Raw genomic sequence first — 16,777 nt, forward strand, 5'->3', positions numbered from 1 at the left:
CTGGCTCTGTAGGCACCTGGGTTTGTGGCCCTTGTCTCCACATTCCAGAGTCCATTGCTTGCCCCATGAGGTCCCAGGTCCACAAGCTGGGAACGAAAGACTGACTCTTTATCTGCACTTAAAAGCAGTTTGGAAGCCACTCAGATCAAAGATCTTAGTCATAGCTCAAAAAAGGAGCCTACAAAGTGAGAAATGAATGTAGAAATAACCACAGCTTTCCACCCAGAGTTCTTTGATGTCAGTGGTCTCTGATTCTCAAAGTGGGGGAGTTGTGCACACAAGTACTTTCAGATTTTGATCTCTCCAAGCAAAAAGGACTGTAAGTCCCTCAAATAGCATGGGAAATGTTGTCCTAGGAGGCATCATTCCATCCTCTGTGTGTGTTCAAACGACTTCATTAAGACCTGATGGGCAGCAAATAGGTTCAGGTCATACTTCTCCCCTTCCTGTCCTCCCCTCACCACTCCCTGCCCCCCCCCCCAGAATAAGTTCATGGAAGGCAACATGGCAATATAAATCAAAAGACTTTGAGATATGGCTATCTTTAAGGAGGGAGAAGGCTGGAATAAACCATGTGATTCTGGATTTCAACTGGAGATATGATGGCAAACTCATGTTTAGCTTAATATCAATATAGATTGGGAAATATCAGATAATAGATATGTCTATACACGTGGGTTTGTATACACACATACATTTCCAAGCTCTGTCTGCCGGCAGGGTCTAGAAGCAACAGCATGCTGGTACACCGAGCGTAATCAGTACCCCGGATCTTGATCTCCAATCAGAGAACCAGAGCTCTCTGGAGAAATAACTTCCTCTAGGGCTGCAGCAGGGAACACATAAGATGAGCCTGGAGCATCTCGTAGGCCAGGAAACGAGGAAGTGTCCAAGATACCCACCAGTGGGCATCTATCAAAAGGACACAGGTGGGGTGCCTGGGTGGCTCAGTCGATTACGTGTCCGACTTCCGCTCAGGTCATGATCTCATGGCTCGTGGGTTCGAGCCCCACGTCGGGCTCTGTGCTGACAGCTCAGAGCCTGGAGCCTGCTTCCGATTCTATGTCTCCCTCTCTCTCTGCCCCTCCCCTGCTAGTGCTCTGTCTCTGTCTCTCTCAAAAATAAATAAACATTAAAAAAAAAAAGGACACAGGAGCCAACCAACAGAGCTCCCAGTAGCCAAAGCTGGAACATTCTCAGCAATGAGATAAACAGTGGAGTAATGGATTATAATCGAAGGTATAAAATAAGTAGCTATGGGTCCATAGTGACATAAAGCAATAAACGGATGAATAAGTAAATGGGCGGTAGGGAAGGAGACAAATCTCCTGTACAGAAGAATTCCAAATAATTTATACAGTTATGGCCACCTCAGGGAGGGGAGCATAATTCCCCAGAGGAATTTCCTTCCAAATAGCAATGTCCAGAAAGGGGTGCAATGCAACTCTACAGGGGAGAAACCTGACACACACAACCTCGGCCAGGTGACGGAGGTCAACATCAACAGTGACAAGTCATGTGGAGAGTTCACGCCCTTGGTAAGATGTGATGAGAACAGTACTTTGTGTGGTCCTTCCTCTCGAAGCCCCATAACCCCTGATGTAATCATGAGAAAAGCATATTCTACAGAATCCCCAGACAGCCCTTCTCAAAACCACCGAGGTCATCAAACACCAGGGAAGTCTAAGAAACCCACAGTCTAAAGAAGCCTAAGGAGATATGACGGCTAAACATAATAGGAGTGGCCCAGATGGGATCCTGAAACAAGAAAAGGACATTAGGTAAAAACTAAGGAAATCAGAATAAAATTCAGCTTTAGTTAATAATGTGTCAATATATTGGTTCATGAGCTGGAACGAATGCATCATTCTAATGTCCTTAACACCAAGGGAAACTGGATGTACATATACAGGAACTCACTCTACTATCTTGGCAGCTTTTCTATAAATCAAAAACTATTCTAAGTCGAAAGTTTATTGAAACATATGCTCATCTTTTAACTCAGTGTTCTCAGCTCTAAAAATTCCATAAAGAAATAATTCTGAACGTGCGCGAGAATTTATTTACAACAGTGTGTGTGTGTGTGTGTGTGTGTGTGTGTGTGTGTGTATTGTTTTTATAACTGGAAGCAGACTAAATACCCAATAATAGGGGATGAAGTAAATAAATTATGATACATTAGAAAATGACATACTATCTGGTCATTAAATGATGCAGTAAAACATTTGTTCATGTAGAAAAGATGAACGTGATGCTTTAGTAAATAAAAAAGTACTTTACAAAAAAATTTATGGTATAATCTCATTCTGGTTAAAAATAAGGGATTCCTGCGGTGCCTGGGTGGCTCAGTCAGTTAAGCATCTGACTCTTGATTTTAGGTTAGGTCATGATCTCACAGTTCATGAGTTTGAGCCCCACCCACATCAGGCTCTGTGCTAGCAGTGTGGAGCCTGCTTGGGATTCTCTCTCTCTCTCTCTCTCTCTCTCTCTCTGCACCCCCCCCCCCCTTAAAATAGATGCATAAACATTAAAAAAAATAAAGGATAGGGGTGCCTATGTGGCTCAGTCAGTTAAGCAACGGACTCTTGGTTTCAGCTCAGGTCATGATCTCACAGTTTGCCGAGTTCAAGCTCTGCATTGGGCTCTGTGCTGACAGTGCAGAGCCTGCTTAGAATTCTCTCTCTCTCTCTCTCTCTCTCAGCCCCTCCCCCATTTGTGCACGCTCTCTCTCTCTCAAAAATAAATAAAAATAAACTAAAAAAAAAAAAAGGGTTAGCTAAGTAGGGCATAAAATGTAAATGAGCCTGGGTGGCTCAGTTGGTTAAGCGTATGGCTTCAGCTCAGGTCAGATCTCACAGTTTGTGAGTTCGAGCCCCGTGTCGGCCTCTGTGCTGACAGCTCAGAGCCTGGAGCCTGCTTCCGATTCTGTGTCTCCCTCTCTCTCTGCCCCTCCTCTGTTCACATTCCGTCTCTCTCTGTCTCTCAGAAATGAATAAAAATGTTAAAAACAATTAAGAAAATGTAAATATATATATTTGATGGGGGTTATAGCTGTGCTAAGAGAATATGAGGATTATCATTACTTGTTACTTTCAAGCTAATTTTTATTTCCTAAGTTTTCTATAGTGAACAATACATTATTTCTATTGTAAAAAAGAACATTAAACATACATATATATTTATGTTTGCATATGTTTATATCTACATATGTATTAAGTATATACATGTATATGTATATGGTTTATATGGATATATATTTTTTCTTTTTCTTTTTCTTCTATATATATGTTTATATATACATATGTATTAAGTGTATGCATATATATGTATATGGTTTATGAGACTGACTCAGGACAATATTTATATGGTTTATATGGCTATATATATATATATATATTTTTTTTTTTTTCTTTTTTTTCCTTAAGAAAAGGAAGCACAGGCCAGGCTGTGGACCCCACTCGACTATGGCGACAAGCAGCTTTGGGGTAAAATCCAGTTCTTCTCTTTCTCAAGGCCACCAGGAAAGCAACGAGGAGACCCTTCTCAGTACAAGGGTTTTGCTGCTGGACACGTGTGGGAAACAGAACAAGATGGCACACATGGGTGGAGACCCACGGTCCTTCCTGTCCATCGTCAGGCTCCTTTCTTGGATGATTCTCCAAGAGGTTTCCATTTGTTCAGGCTGCCAAGTCTGGGGGACTCTCCCGGCTGCCTGGCGTGCACTAGGCTCTCACAAAACACTTGCTGAGCGAGCCAGTGAGGAAGTGGACGGACACATGCATCTTCTGCTCTGCTTGCTCCTTGTCCTCTCTTGTTTCCATTTCTAAGTTGAGAGGATTTCTATTTTGGTTTTTGGAGGCCTTGCTTTCCATAGCACAGCCGTCCTCTTTCCGGCTGCCCGTTCCAATCCCCTGAGCAGCTTCAAAACAAGCCCAGGGCTCGGGGTCTTGGGGGTCTGGAGGAGGGGGTGGGCATCAGTGCTTTTGAGCATTCCCTGGGTCACCTTCTATGTAGCGAGGACTGAGGACCGCCCTGCCGGCTGTGCTCCCAGCTCCTGTCCCTGGGTGGGGGGCGGCTGCCAGTAAGGGCCACTCGCAGATCCAAATAACCAGCAGACTCTGAATGAATGACCAAGCCCTTTCTGGTGCAGGGCATCACCTGCTTGGGACTTTGGTGACTCATGCAGGCACCGGGCAGCCCCTCCCTCCTCCCTTCCTTGGCATTCTGATAATCCTGGGTTTACAGATAATTTCATTCTTCAGACACAGTAGTTGTCATGCACACCAAGGAATGAGGAGGGTTAATGCTTTAAAATCATCACTTAATGTGTGTGTGTGTGTGTGTGTGTGTGTGTGTGTGTGTGTGTGTGAGACAGAAAGAGAGAGAGAGAGAGAGAGAGAGAGAGAGAGAGAGGCATCACAGGGGAGCCTGTAGATCTCGAAACACCCCTGGGATGAGCACGCGTCCCCAGCAAGCCCAACCTCCCTTTCCAGAGGATAGTTCAGGAGTGTCTTCAGAGATAACAGGAATATTGCCTCAGCCCCCCTGAGCTTGTCCTTTGCAGCGCTTATCTCAAAAATAATTGATTAATTTTTTGTGCACAGCTGGGTGTCTGGTGAGGAAGAGGTTTAATTTTGTTTTCTGCAAGAGAAACAGTTGATGTGTGGTTCTGGGAAAGCTGCAAGTTCAGAGGACAGATTTATGGAAGGAGACAAAAATGGGAAGTTATAGAGCCCTGTCAGGGCAAACTGGCCCAGCTGTTGGTGCGGGAAGGCAAGGTGTACCTGCCCCCAATATGGAAGCCACCCTGGGGTGGGGGTGGGGGGCAGGGGAGGATAGGACCGGAAGTTAGGTCATCGAAAGGGAAAGACAGTCATGGATTGATGGACAATGGGAACACTCCTGACCTTGCCATCCAGAGAGCAGGCTCGTACTTGAATCTAAAAAATCCGTATGTCTTATTCTGGTGTGATGTACCTCTTGCAAAATTCTCCTCTTTAGCTGCTCCAGCAGAGTTTGGTGGCTGGAGGTGATGGCTCTAGGTGAAATCCTGGTGCTGTCCCTTAGAGCTGTGACCTAGCAGGTTACTTAACCTCTCCAAACCTTAATTTTCTCACCTGTAAAATGGGTTTAATCCTAATACCCCTTAGAGTTGTTTTGTTTTGTTTGTTTGTTTTTGGTTTTGTTTTTGAGAGAGAGAGAGAGAGAGAGAGAGCACGTGAGTGGTGGAAAGGGCAGAGGGAGAGAGAGAAAATCTCAAGCAGGCTCCACACTCAGCATGGAGCCCACTGTGGGGCTCTGTCCCATGACCCTGGGATCACGACCTGAGCTGAAATCAAGAGTCAGTCACTCAACGGACTGAACCACCCAGGCGCCCCACCTCTGAGAGTTATTTTAAGGATTAAATGAGATATTGTGTGAAACATGCTCAGAATAATACCCAGTCCAGAAATCGCTAAATCACTCAATAAATGTCAGCTTTTTCCTTTTTTTCTTTTTTTTTCACACCTTAAAGGATTATAGCAGCATGGGTAGAAATTGCACTATCTCTGGATACTGAGATCTAGCTGCCATCAGCGCCAAGAGTAGCAACTTGAGAATGTATTTGGGATTTTCCTGTCCCAGGAGGCAGGCTGGGTGGCTCGGCAATGGGGATCCTTTCTGAAGCTAGAATCTATGGTGGCGGTTGTGACACATCGTAGCCTCCAGGGAGCATATCTCCCTGGGCTCCAGTTCAGGCAGAGACTCTGCAGAAAGATGGACTGACCATTTGGACCCCAGGAAGCAACCTGGAGACTTAGAAGGACCCAAGGAAAGAAACTGGACCTCCCGCTGAACTGGCAGGTGGACTGCTAGGACCTGGCCTCTGGAGGGCGCTCCTGAGAAACCATTCCTAGGCTCAGGTGGCAGTCACCTGTCCCCCACCCCGAGGGCAGTCACCACCTAGCACCACTCTATCCCCAGTGCCTGGCGCCTAGTGCACACTCAGTATCTATCTGAATGAACAAGTGAATTAATGAATGACATACATTTTTCAAAGTCCTTTCACACCTAGTATCTCATTTAATTCTCATAAAAGCCCTATGAAATATGCAGGGCAAGGATCATTTTTCCAATTTTTACCGGATAAACCGGACCAGGACTCATACGTAGTTGGCAAGATTCCAGGTCTCAGACCCCTATTGTTCTTTCTACTATAGCGTGCTGCTTCTAAAATGTCTTTCGTTTGTTTTGCCAGAAGTTAAGGACAGTATGGTTTTATCACCATCATCTGCCTAGACTTTTTTGGAGTGTATAAAGTCACTTGACCTCCTTGCCAAGCATCTCCTGGCTATGAAGACAATTATCTCCTCCAGTGCCCTGGAACCTGGACCTTCTGCCCATCAGAGCAGACAGACTTCTCCCTTGGCCTGTGGGCAGCATTAATGAACAGCGGCTGGGAACCCCGTGGCTTTGGCACAGGAAGCCCTGCAGCCAGCAGGGATGGTGTTGTGTCCCTTCACACTGGCTAATTCAGGGGATTTCTCATTCCTAAGCCAAGGGGATTGCTGGCCCAGCTGCCTGGAGGGGAGACATCCTGGTGTCTTCTCCAGTGCCCTCTCTAAGCGAAGAGTTTTCAGATAAGCAAAAGGACGCAATTTCACTACCTAGATTTGCCTTCCTGCTCCTGGACCTACGACAGGTGCACAACACTGTTTGTGGGAAGAATAGATCTTTTTAGAAGCAGCAAATTTTTCTCAGAAGGGAGATAAGGCATGCACAGTTTTCTATGAAAACACATTCCTGCAGCTGAGGAAGAAGCTGGGGAATCAGATGGATGGGATAAGAGGCAAGAGGATTGGAAAGGTTTTGGTTCAAGGTTTTTATGGTTTTTTTTTTTTTCTTCCCCACCCATAATGTTTCTAGTGTGGATCCTGGAACCAGATGCATGGTCAGGGGTAAGAGAGAACCTCTCCTCTTTAGATCTCCCTTGGTGATTTCCAGGGGACTCAGAACATCTGTTGACTGATGCGAGGCAGATAGATTTGCTTCACTGGGGGTCAGGTTTCGCAGGCTGGAACCGAAATGGAACCAGATCCGAGTTGGAGAATATTTCTCAATCACTTGTAGAGGGTATCACAAGAATCTTATTATCAATAACTGTAAGTTCTGAAATGTGCAAGGGATGTGCTTCTTATTTTTATATTAGGGCGGCCTCTGTTCTCACTCGATTGCATTCTGATATACTCACTTCAATGGGACGGAAAAAGAAGGTGGAGCGAACAACCTTATTGTCCATTTTGCAGATGAGGAAACTGAGGACACCAAGAGTTCCACAGTCTCTTGTGCAGATTCACAGCTGTCAGGTATAGAGGAAGATTCAAATGCTGCAAGGTAGCTCTGAAGTCTACACTCCCAACTGGATAAATGGAGTAACAAGAGAACCAGAGATTGTATGACAGAGTTGGGGGACCCTAAGGTCATCTAATCTTGTTCTGTAAAGATGGGGCCCCCAAAGGGCATGATTTATTCCAGGGCACAGAGTAAGTCAGGGCAGAGTGGAGTCCAGAACTAAGATTCTGGCTCTTCGAACAGTGAAGATTTCAAATATTTTCCCTACATCTCCAGGATCTTTAAGTCCAAGGGACAGGTATTTTCTTGGCTTGGGTGAGAACCCATGTCCAGAGTGGTCAAGATCTGAAAAACCAGGTCTACACAATCACTCACACGTTTTCCAGAGCCAGATGTTTAGCATGAAGAAACTTGACATCCAAGCAACGGAAATAATGTTTCACTTTCTCCCTGCCACCTTTCCGGTCTTCTAATCAAACACCTTGGTTTGGTTTCTTCTCCCAACACACCAGCGTCAAGTCCTCTCTGGCCTTCCCTGTGCCCCATCCTGGTCTGGGGAATTTAGGCTCTTTTCCTTAACCCATTTCATTTTTTAGGATTATTGTTTGGTTCATTCTGGTTTAGACTGTACCCAAATTTCTTAGGACTGACTCAAAGGAAAAAGCATTTTGTTAAAATAGCTGCATTGCTTTTAAACAATTTGTCCTCCTACTCACTTTTTCTTTTTGGAAGACAGAAACTGAATATAGATTTGTGGGAGAGAGATACAGAGGGAACCAGAGAAGAGGGGCAGAGAAGAGAGAGGCTCAGGAGAGGGGACGGGAGAGAGGAAGAGGGGAGGGCAGGACAAGGCAGAATACCAGCTCCAGGAATGACGCCAGGAAATCAGCCAGGACTCTTCCCCACCTCTGGTTGTGTACAGGCTGAGACCCAAAACCAGTCCCTGTTTCTGTCAAAACGGAATCAACACCCAGCCCAAATGTATATTTTTAAAGATCGCATCTTTTCCACTGCCCCTAAACAGGTAGTTTCATTAACGAAGGGAAGGGACGTCTTTCTGTGGTCCCCTAACCGGGTTTGGGTTTGGGGAAGCTGGTAGCCAGAACACAGGGAAAACAGGCACAGGCTGTACCCCATAGGGGGGATTCCTGCTGACTCTGTTTCCCCATTCATGACTCCCCAGGAGGAGCAATTGAAAAATTGAGCTGCTTGGCACAGCGGGAGGGCAGTTCATGCATATTCAAATCCCTCCCTCCCAGCACTAAACTTAGCTGCCACCTTGCTCATCCTGAATGCCTTCCACCTCCGCGTACCGGTTATCCTATCTGCTCCACCTGTGCCCAGGAGCCTGTCTCCTCTGTCGCCCCCACGTGCTTACCTTGTCATTGACCGTGATAATAACAGCTAACACTTAGGCTGGCTCTACCGGGTATCCCTGTTCAATGCATGCTACATGTGCGAAACCGTTTAATCCTTATCACAACCATATGAGGTTGGTGCTGTTATTATCCCTTCCCTTTTGTTGACAGATGATGAACCTGAGGCACAGAGAGGTTAAGTAACTTGTCCCAGGTCACACAGCCAGTAAGTGGCAGAAGCAGGTCTTGAGTCCAGCACTGTCTGACCCCCTATGCCATGCTTCTGTGGCATATGTCTGACTCCCTATGCCATGATAATAACTCAATCCTGTGTACCTGGCTTTCGCCAACACAACTTTTCTGAGGAGAATACTGGCCTTTCATTCTGGTCCAGGTTCTTATAGGGCCCCTTGTCATCTTCTCCTAAAGGATATCGCTTCTACCCCTCACTTGATTATTTAGGACTAAATGGTTTGTACTAAGTCAGCAAGATAAAATAGTTGCCCTTGAACGCCTGCCAGAGAGCGCATTCTTCAAGTGCATTGTTACAAGGTGGTCGCCGAAAGTACAGAAGTGCCACTGAGAGGAGGGTATTTGGCAAAGGTTTCACCCATCTCCCAGGTATTCTGAGTATCCCTCTGGATCAAGCCGGACTAGTGCTGGATCACTCAGTGCTGTGAACGTCCACAATGCCAGCACGGTCACTGAGTGAGAACGATACACAAACACTTGGCCAAGGGTTTTATTAATTATTATCTCATTTAATTTCCATAACAACCCTAGAAGGGAGGTACTATTTTTAAAAATGTTTTTAATATTTATTATTTTTGAGAGAGAGAGAGAGAGAGGCAGAGAGAGAGGGAGACAGAATCTGAAGCAGGCTCCAGGCTCCGGGCTGTCAGCACAGAGCCCGACGCAGGGTGTGAACCCACGGACCAAGAGATCATGACCTGAGCCGAAGTCGGACGCTTAACCGACTGAGCCCCCCAGGTGCCCAAGGGAGGTAGTATTACTTTGACCATTTACAGATGGGTACCCGTGTACCGGAAAAGTGAAGCAGTGTGCCCAAGGTCACACAGCCACTTAATGGCAGAGCCAGATGGGACTTCAACACAGAGCACTGTGCTCTGTGGCTTTGGGGACTTTGCCATCAGCCCGTGTTGAGGATACTCTGTTTTGTGACATGAAACATCATCCACTTAGGAAGGAAAATATTCTTATCTGATCTTGGTACCAAGGAGAGTGGGATGTGTCTATAAATTCTAAAACTTATTTATTCTAGCAACTATTTATCAAACACATACTAAGTGGCCGGTGCTGTGCTAAACACTTCATATATAATATTTTATTTTGCCCTCAAAATAACCTCATGACTACAGTTTTATCCCCATTCCATGTAAAGAAACTCAGACTCCAAGAGATTAAGCAATTTTCTCAAGGACAAAACATGGAGCCTGTTGGAGAGCCAGGTCGGCTTGACTGCAGGTCTGCTTGGCCACCGGGTTCTCCCGTATTCTGAGCACCGTGGGTGTGCGGTTGACCAGGTTTCCCCTAGACAAGGGACTGCGAGGAAGCTTGGTTCACAGGCGGCTTTATGAACCACCCTTAGTAAGAATGTAGTTCATTGTCAGGTGCAATTCACTCTCATTCTTGGCTCCGTCCAGTCCCTTTTTCCCCTTAGTCCAATTTTAAAAATTGGACCCATCTTTTCTTATTTTGTGTAACTAAAGCCCCCGTAACTCTTTTCTGGAGCAAGATGGGTATCAATCGACAAATATATTAAATATTATAGCCCCATTTCACAGATGAGGAAACCGAGGCACAGAAGAATTAAGTAACTTGAATAGGCTCCCCTAGTTTACAGGTGGTAGAATCAGGACTGCAAACCCAGGTGATCGGGCTCCACAGGCTGAATCCTTGCCCACTCTGCTAAGCTACCAGCAGCTACCAGGGCAATGGAAGGAGCCAGGAGTGTCTCTTAGAGTGAGCTCTGCAGGTAGCTAGAGGGGAGACTGGGACCCAGGCACGAAGGGCTCCCTGCGAGTGGGTGGCCACCCATTGTGTTGATGGCTCAGGCCCACGGGCTCATCAAAACCCTCTGAAATGCAAGGCTCCCACTCTTGTCAAATTGAACCGGCTTTGCAGATTTCAGTTTCAATCCTGCCAACTTGAAAGTTTTAGCATTTCAGCTGTTTCAGAATTATAAAAGCCTACAAATGCTAAGGTGCTTTTTTTAGAGTTAAAAAAAATGTGTCTTTTCCCCACCATCACATAACAATCTGAAGGGATTTTTTTGCAGATTCTTGCCAAATGTGTATTTTTAAAGATTGCATTTGGCTAAAGACCAGAAGTGGAAAATCTGGGAGGAATGTTGAGGAAGTTCTAAGGCATATTCATAGAGGAGGAGAGGGGAAAGCTCTTTCCTCTCTGCAGACCCCTGGGTCTGCTGGGGTGGATGTTGTTTATTTCAGCTTTCTTGCTACCTTTGGTGACAAAGAGTTTCTTTAAAATACTGACACCTCAGCTGGTCGGGTGGCCCAGAGGACATGTGGAGTGTGGCCCTGGCCAGGGAGGACCACCATCACTGCATGAAAAGCTCCCGGCTCAGCAACTGTCACCAGGAGCCAGATGGCCTCTTAGTGGACAAAGTTACTGCACTTATTGGATCAGGTGGCAGCTCAGTCCTCACTAATTAGGTGTCTTGTGTGTGTGTGTATGTGTGTGTGTGTGTGTGTGTGTGTGTGTGTGTGTGTTTATGTGTCACAGACTCTTCCCCAGTGTGAATCAGCTCAATCATCATTTTGCAGTGTTTCAGATTCAGATTGCAAACATCCACCAACAAATAGGAGCCTTGCTTTCTAACGAGCTGGAGATGTGTGGAAAATAGAATCACTCACAGTAGTAGTGAGCCACAGATGTTCCATGGAGACAGCCGGCTGTGCCAAGCACAGACGGTATGTGTGACCACGAGACAGGATGCAGAATCTTGCAATGAAAGTGTTGCCCACAGAGCCCAAAAGATGAAGAGATGAAGACAGGCAGAGATGGAATCTGGTTTCTTCTTCCAAAGTCCTGGCCTTCTGTATAGCTGCCTGACACTCCATTTGGGAGTGGTCCAAAACGCTGAATGTTTAAATTTGAGTAACTGCCACCAAGGCCTTCACTACCAAAGTGAAAAGATGCTTCTAAGGAATCAGAATAACCTGGGTTCAAATCCCAGCCCCAACCCTCAACTGACTGAGTGTCTGTAACAAGTCACTTAATCTTTTAGGACCTTGGGCATAATAATAGGGCTTCCCTGTTGGGTTTTCGTGAGGATTAAATGAGAGAATACAAAGAAGTCTCTTGGCATCATGCCTACTCACAGCATATGTTCAGTAAACAATAGCTATTGCCACCACCATCACCATCATCACCATTACTACATCATCATCACCACCACCCTTATCACCATCATCATCATCACCATCATCATCACCACCATCACCATCATCACCATTACTACCACCCTTATCACCACCATCATCATCATTATCATCATCACCACCATCATCATCATCACCATCATCACCATCACCATCACCATCATTTCTAGCTCTGCAATCCTAGCAAGTTTGACCTGCTAAATTTCATTTTTCTCCTCTGTAAAAATGGAAATAATTATGTCTACTTCAGAGTTGAGTTAATGTTTATTAACTTCCAGCACAGTGCCCAGCACATAGATGTTCAGGAAACGTGAATTAATTTTTCTTCTCCATATTACCTTCAACCTTACTTTAAAACATCACTGAATTTGGTTATTAAGAATCAATATTTATAGTTCAATGCAGGTTTCCTCAGCACCTGTGAACCAAGAGGCATGGACATTGACCTGTCCTCCAGGAGATGATCCTCTAATAGGTAAGACAAAAGCTGAGTAGAATGTTTATGTTTCCAGGGAGACCAAGAGGTTAGAGAGTCTCAAGGCATTTGCTCAAGGATAACAAAGTGGTTTCCAAACAGGTCATTCTGAGTCCAGAGTCTACACTTTTAACCATGACTATCATGACTACCATGGCTTCCAGGAAAGAATGGGTAGAGGTGAAACCAAGGGTTTCCATTTCTCTTAATTGCTTCAGTTCTTTGTTTTGAGGAAGAAAAAGAGAGAAGGGGAGGGAGAAGAAAAATGGTTTCTGATTTGTGTGTAGGGGAAAACAAGTATGCTCGTAGTGTCCTGGGAGCTCACTCAGTTTCCTCTGAATAAGGAAGGCCCTACTCAGAGGTCAAGATCACTTTAAATACCTTATAGAGGAGTACTCCTCCTTCACAGCAGGAGGCAGGGCTTGGCCCCTGCCACTGTTCAAGGCAAATAGCAGAGTTTGTGTCACTGTTGGGGCTCTGATGAAACAGCCCCAGCAATGGTATCCTTGGAAGAAATCCCACACAGTGGTTAAGAGCCCAGGTTTGGAACCAAACAGAACAGGAATCACATCCCAGCTATGCTACCTACTGGATGGGTGACCTTGAGTAAGTGGCTTAAACTTTCTAAGTCCCCGGTTTCCATTTCTGTGAAGTGATCACTCAATAAATGGCTTTACTGTTTTTATTGTTTTCAGAACAGTGCCCCCTGGGGGCGGGCATGGTGGTGGCAACAGAGGGTGCTAGGGACAACAGAAACTCAGAGCTCATATTTGTGCTTCCAGCCCATTCTAGGTGGTCTCCTTTCACTGCAAAATCTTTGAATGTATGTGTGTGTGTATGTGGGGGGTATCTTTTAATAATTAAGACATTTTCCTGATAACCACCCCCTTGCTACAATCTTTCAGGATAATAACCTGTCCATATCTATTAAGATCATAACCCCATACCTCTACTAATTTAGCAATCTCATTTTTGGTAATCTAGCCTATAAAAACAAAAGCACCAGCATATAAGGACACATGTGTAAAAATGACTGAAAGTGAGACAAAACAAAACAAAATTGGAAACAAGGTGGATAGTGCTCGCTTCGGCAGCACATATACTAAAATTGGAACGATACAGAGAAGATTAGCATGGCCCTGCACAAGGATGACACGGAAACAAGGTGGATATTCATCGACAGGGAAAAGGTTGAATACACAGAAGGGATTCCAGTCTGGAATATTATGCAACCATTAAAAAGATTGAGTCAGGGGCGCCTGGGTGGCGCAGTCGGTTAAGCATCCGACTTCGGCCGGGTCACTATCTCGCGGTCTGTGAGTTCGAGCCCCGCGTCAGGCTCTGGGCTGACGGCTCAGAGCCTGGAACCTGTTTCCGATTCTGTGTCTCCCTCTCTCTGCCCCTCCCCTGTTCATGCTCTGTCTCTCTCTGTCCCAAAAATAAATAAACGTTGAAAAAAAAAAAAAAGATTGAGTCAGATCAGTGCCTATAAACCTGGAGGAATATCTATGATGTATTGAGGGAAAAAAGCAAGTGGCAGACCAGTATCTCCAGTGTGGGTTCAATTTTAAAAATCAAACAATGCCGCTCCCCCACCATGTGCATGTACGTATGCGTTTCGAGAGTGAAGATACAGAGGAAACACATCTAGCTGTTGACATTGGTCACTTTGGAGTGAGGTAGGGAGGGGACAGAGTGGGAGTCGGGCAGGGCATATTATTACTTCTCTTTCTATTTTTAGACGGTTTCACTGCTTAGAGTAAACAAATGTTACTCTTATAATTTTATCTAAGTAATCTCTACACTCAACGTGGGGCTCAAACTCAGGATGCCAACAGCAAGAGCCACACGCTCTACTGACTGAGACAAGCTTGTGCTATAGGCGATCACATAAAATAGGCTTTTCTTGACACTCCCAAGTCCTTGAGGGAAGGGGTCACACCTTTTCAGCTTTGCTGGTCTCAGACCTGCTCAGTGCCACCCTTACCCAGAGGAAGTCCTCAGTAAGTGTGAAATACATGAGTGAGCATTTACTCAGCCAGTGTTATGGGATCTGGCTTTCCAGGGAGCCCATTGACCTCGAAGTGAGTTTCCACTCAGACAAACCTCCTGATGGCGATCATGCTTAGCTAATTCCCTACCACAGAGCTGTGTTCTTCAATGTTTCCTTTTCAGTGATTGATGACTGTGAAAAATTGAAGTGGCAAAGCTGATCAATCACCCTGGAAGATGACACTTAGCTGGGAGGTCTAGTGGCTTTGCTGGATGACAGTTAGGACCCCTAAAAGGACCTCTTCACATTAACACACACCAACCTGAACAAGGAGCAAATTTAAATCTGGGTTAAAAAGTCCCAAGGGCAAAAATGTGTTGCTCAAAATGGCATTTGGCTAGCTACCTTCCAACAGCTTTTCCCAGCTTCTTAAAAAATACATAACATACCAGAAAGAGATAAAGACTCATAAGCCTAAAACCAAAGACTGAAAGACAACTTAATGGCACAGTCTTGGGAGAAACAACGCCAACTATTAATGTAGTTGGAGATAAATGAGAAAATAGAGGGGGAAATAAGACAGATTTGAAAGAAAATAAACTGTAAGCAATCACACTGTTCAACTCTGTACTAAAACATTTATACGTTTCTATGAAGCGAATGATTTTCTAGACAACAAAATGACTCCAGAAAAAGGCCCAATATAGACAAGACATGAGAGAAGTTATCAAAGAACTACTTTCAAAAAAGCCCCAGGCCCAGAAGGTTTTACATGAAAATTTCCATGCTGCAGAATCTACGTCACAGCATAGAAAATCATTTTATCAAGCTACTACCACTCTGATTCCAAAACTTGACACCAGGAGCACACAAAAAGGCAAATTTCATTGACAAATACAGAGAAAAACCCTATATACATATTAGCAAATCTATTTCAGCATTATGAAAAATTAAGTATATCTCAAACAGATTTATCACAGGAATGAAAGATAGTTGGCTAATATGAAAGGCACTAACTTCGCCTATTAGCCAGCCAAAGGAGAGAAAGCTAGCCATGTCAATAGATACCCAAAAATGGAAACCTTCATGCCCAATTAAAATTCTTACTTAGCTACATAGTGACAGAAACTCCAGAGCATGATAAAGAAAACACTTTACGCCAATAGCAGATGCCAGGCTTCTCGGTGAAACCCTAGAGCAGCTAGCTGTTCCCTTTAGGGGGAGCAGGAATCACCCCTAGGAGTCTGCTAAAAGGCAGATTACCAGCTTTGTACAAATTCTGTGATTTATATCCAAATCTGCAACCACATTTTGAGAAACACAGTCTGCAAAGCATTACAATTACAGTTAGGAGCAGGGCAAGGCGACCTTTGAGCATCACCACTACTTAACTAAGCCTCTAACTAAGCCTTGACTATTCTCTAAGCCTCGAAGGAAGAACAGCAGGGGGAGAAAAAGTTCTCTCTACTATTTGCAGATGATATGACTGTTTACCTGAAAAACCAAATTAAATTAATTACAGTGCAGATAGCACCGCTAACCAAGTTCAAGCAACTTACAAATAGATTAATTACTGATCACTAGCTTCTTCATATTAGTAATACTAACCACTTAGAAAATATCTTGGAGAACACCACCCATTAATGTTAGTAACCAAAAATATAAAACCTACCTACAAACAATGTGCCCAATCAATATATAGGCTTGAATGAGGAAAATGGAACTTCTCTAAAATACATAAAAGAAAACATTAATAAATGGGATATATATTATGTTTTTAAATGAGGGAAGACTTGATGTTTGAAAGAGGTCAATTGTGCCCAAATAAGTCTATTAATTAAATTTTTATTAATATCCCAGTTTTCCTGGCAACTTGATAGAATGGTCAGAAAATTCACAGGGAAAATCAAAACGTTAGAACTAAGAAGATGTTGATAAAGAAGCATGGTAAGGGAGAACATGACCTTCCGGTATTAAGAGTCTCATGAAGCTATATTAGTTCAAACAACAGAGTGATAGAGCCACAGAAATAAAAATATAGATTAAAAGAAAAGAATAGAAAATCCAGAAACAGATACAGTTCTAGTATGTGTGTGTGTATGCGTGCGTTTAATAAAAGATAAAGGTCATAATTCAACTCCATGTGGATGAACTATTTCGTAATCCATAAATAGTGTAATTTGCAGTTTAAATA

At 44.3% G+C, this 16,777-nt stretch overlaps 1 protein-coding gene and 1 pseudogene across 1 annotated transcript in view; one reads left to right on the plus strand and one right to left on the minus strand.

Annotated features, from left to right (window-relative positions):
• Window positions 1–16,777, minus strand: part of CACNG3 (calcium voltage-gated channel auxiliary subunit gamma 3) — an 83,856-nt gene that overhangs the window by 42,748 nt on the left and 24,331 nt on the right. The window lies entirely within an intron of this gene.
• LOC125154863 (uncharacterized) lies at window positions 13,669–13,767 on the plus strand (annotated as a pseudogene).

This window comes from Prionailurus viverrinus, chromosome E3 (assembly GCF_022837055.1).
Source record: "Prionailurus viverrinus isolate Anna chromosome E3, UM_Priviv_1.0, whole genome shotgun sequence".
NCBI lineage: Eukaryota > Metazoa > Chordata > Mammalia > Carnivora > Felidae > Prionailurus > Prionailurus viverrinus.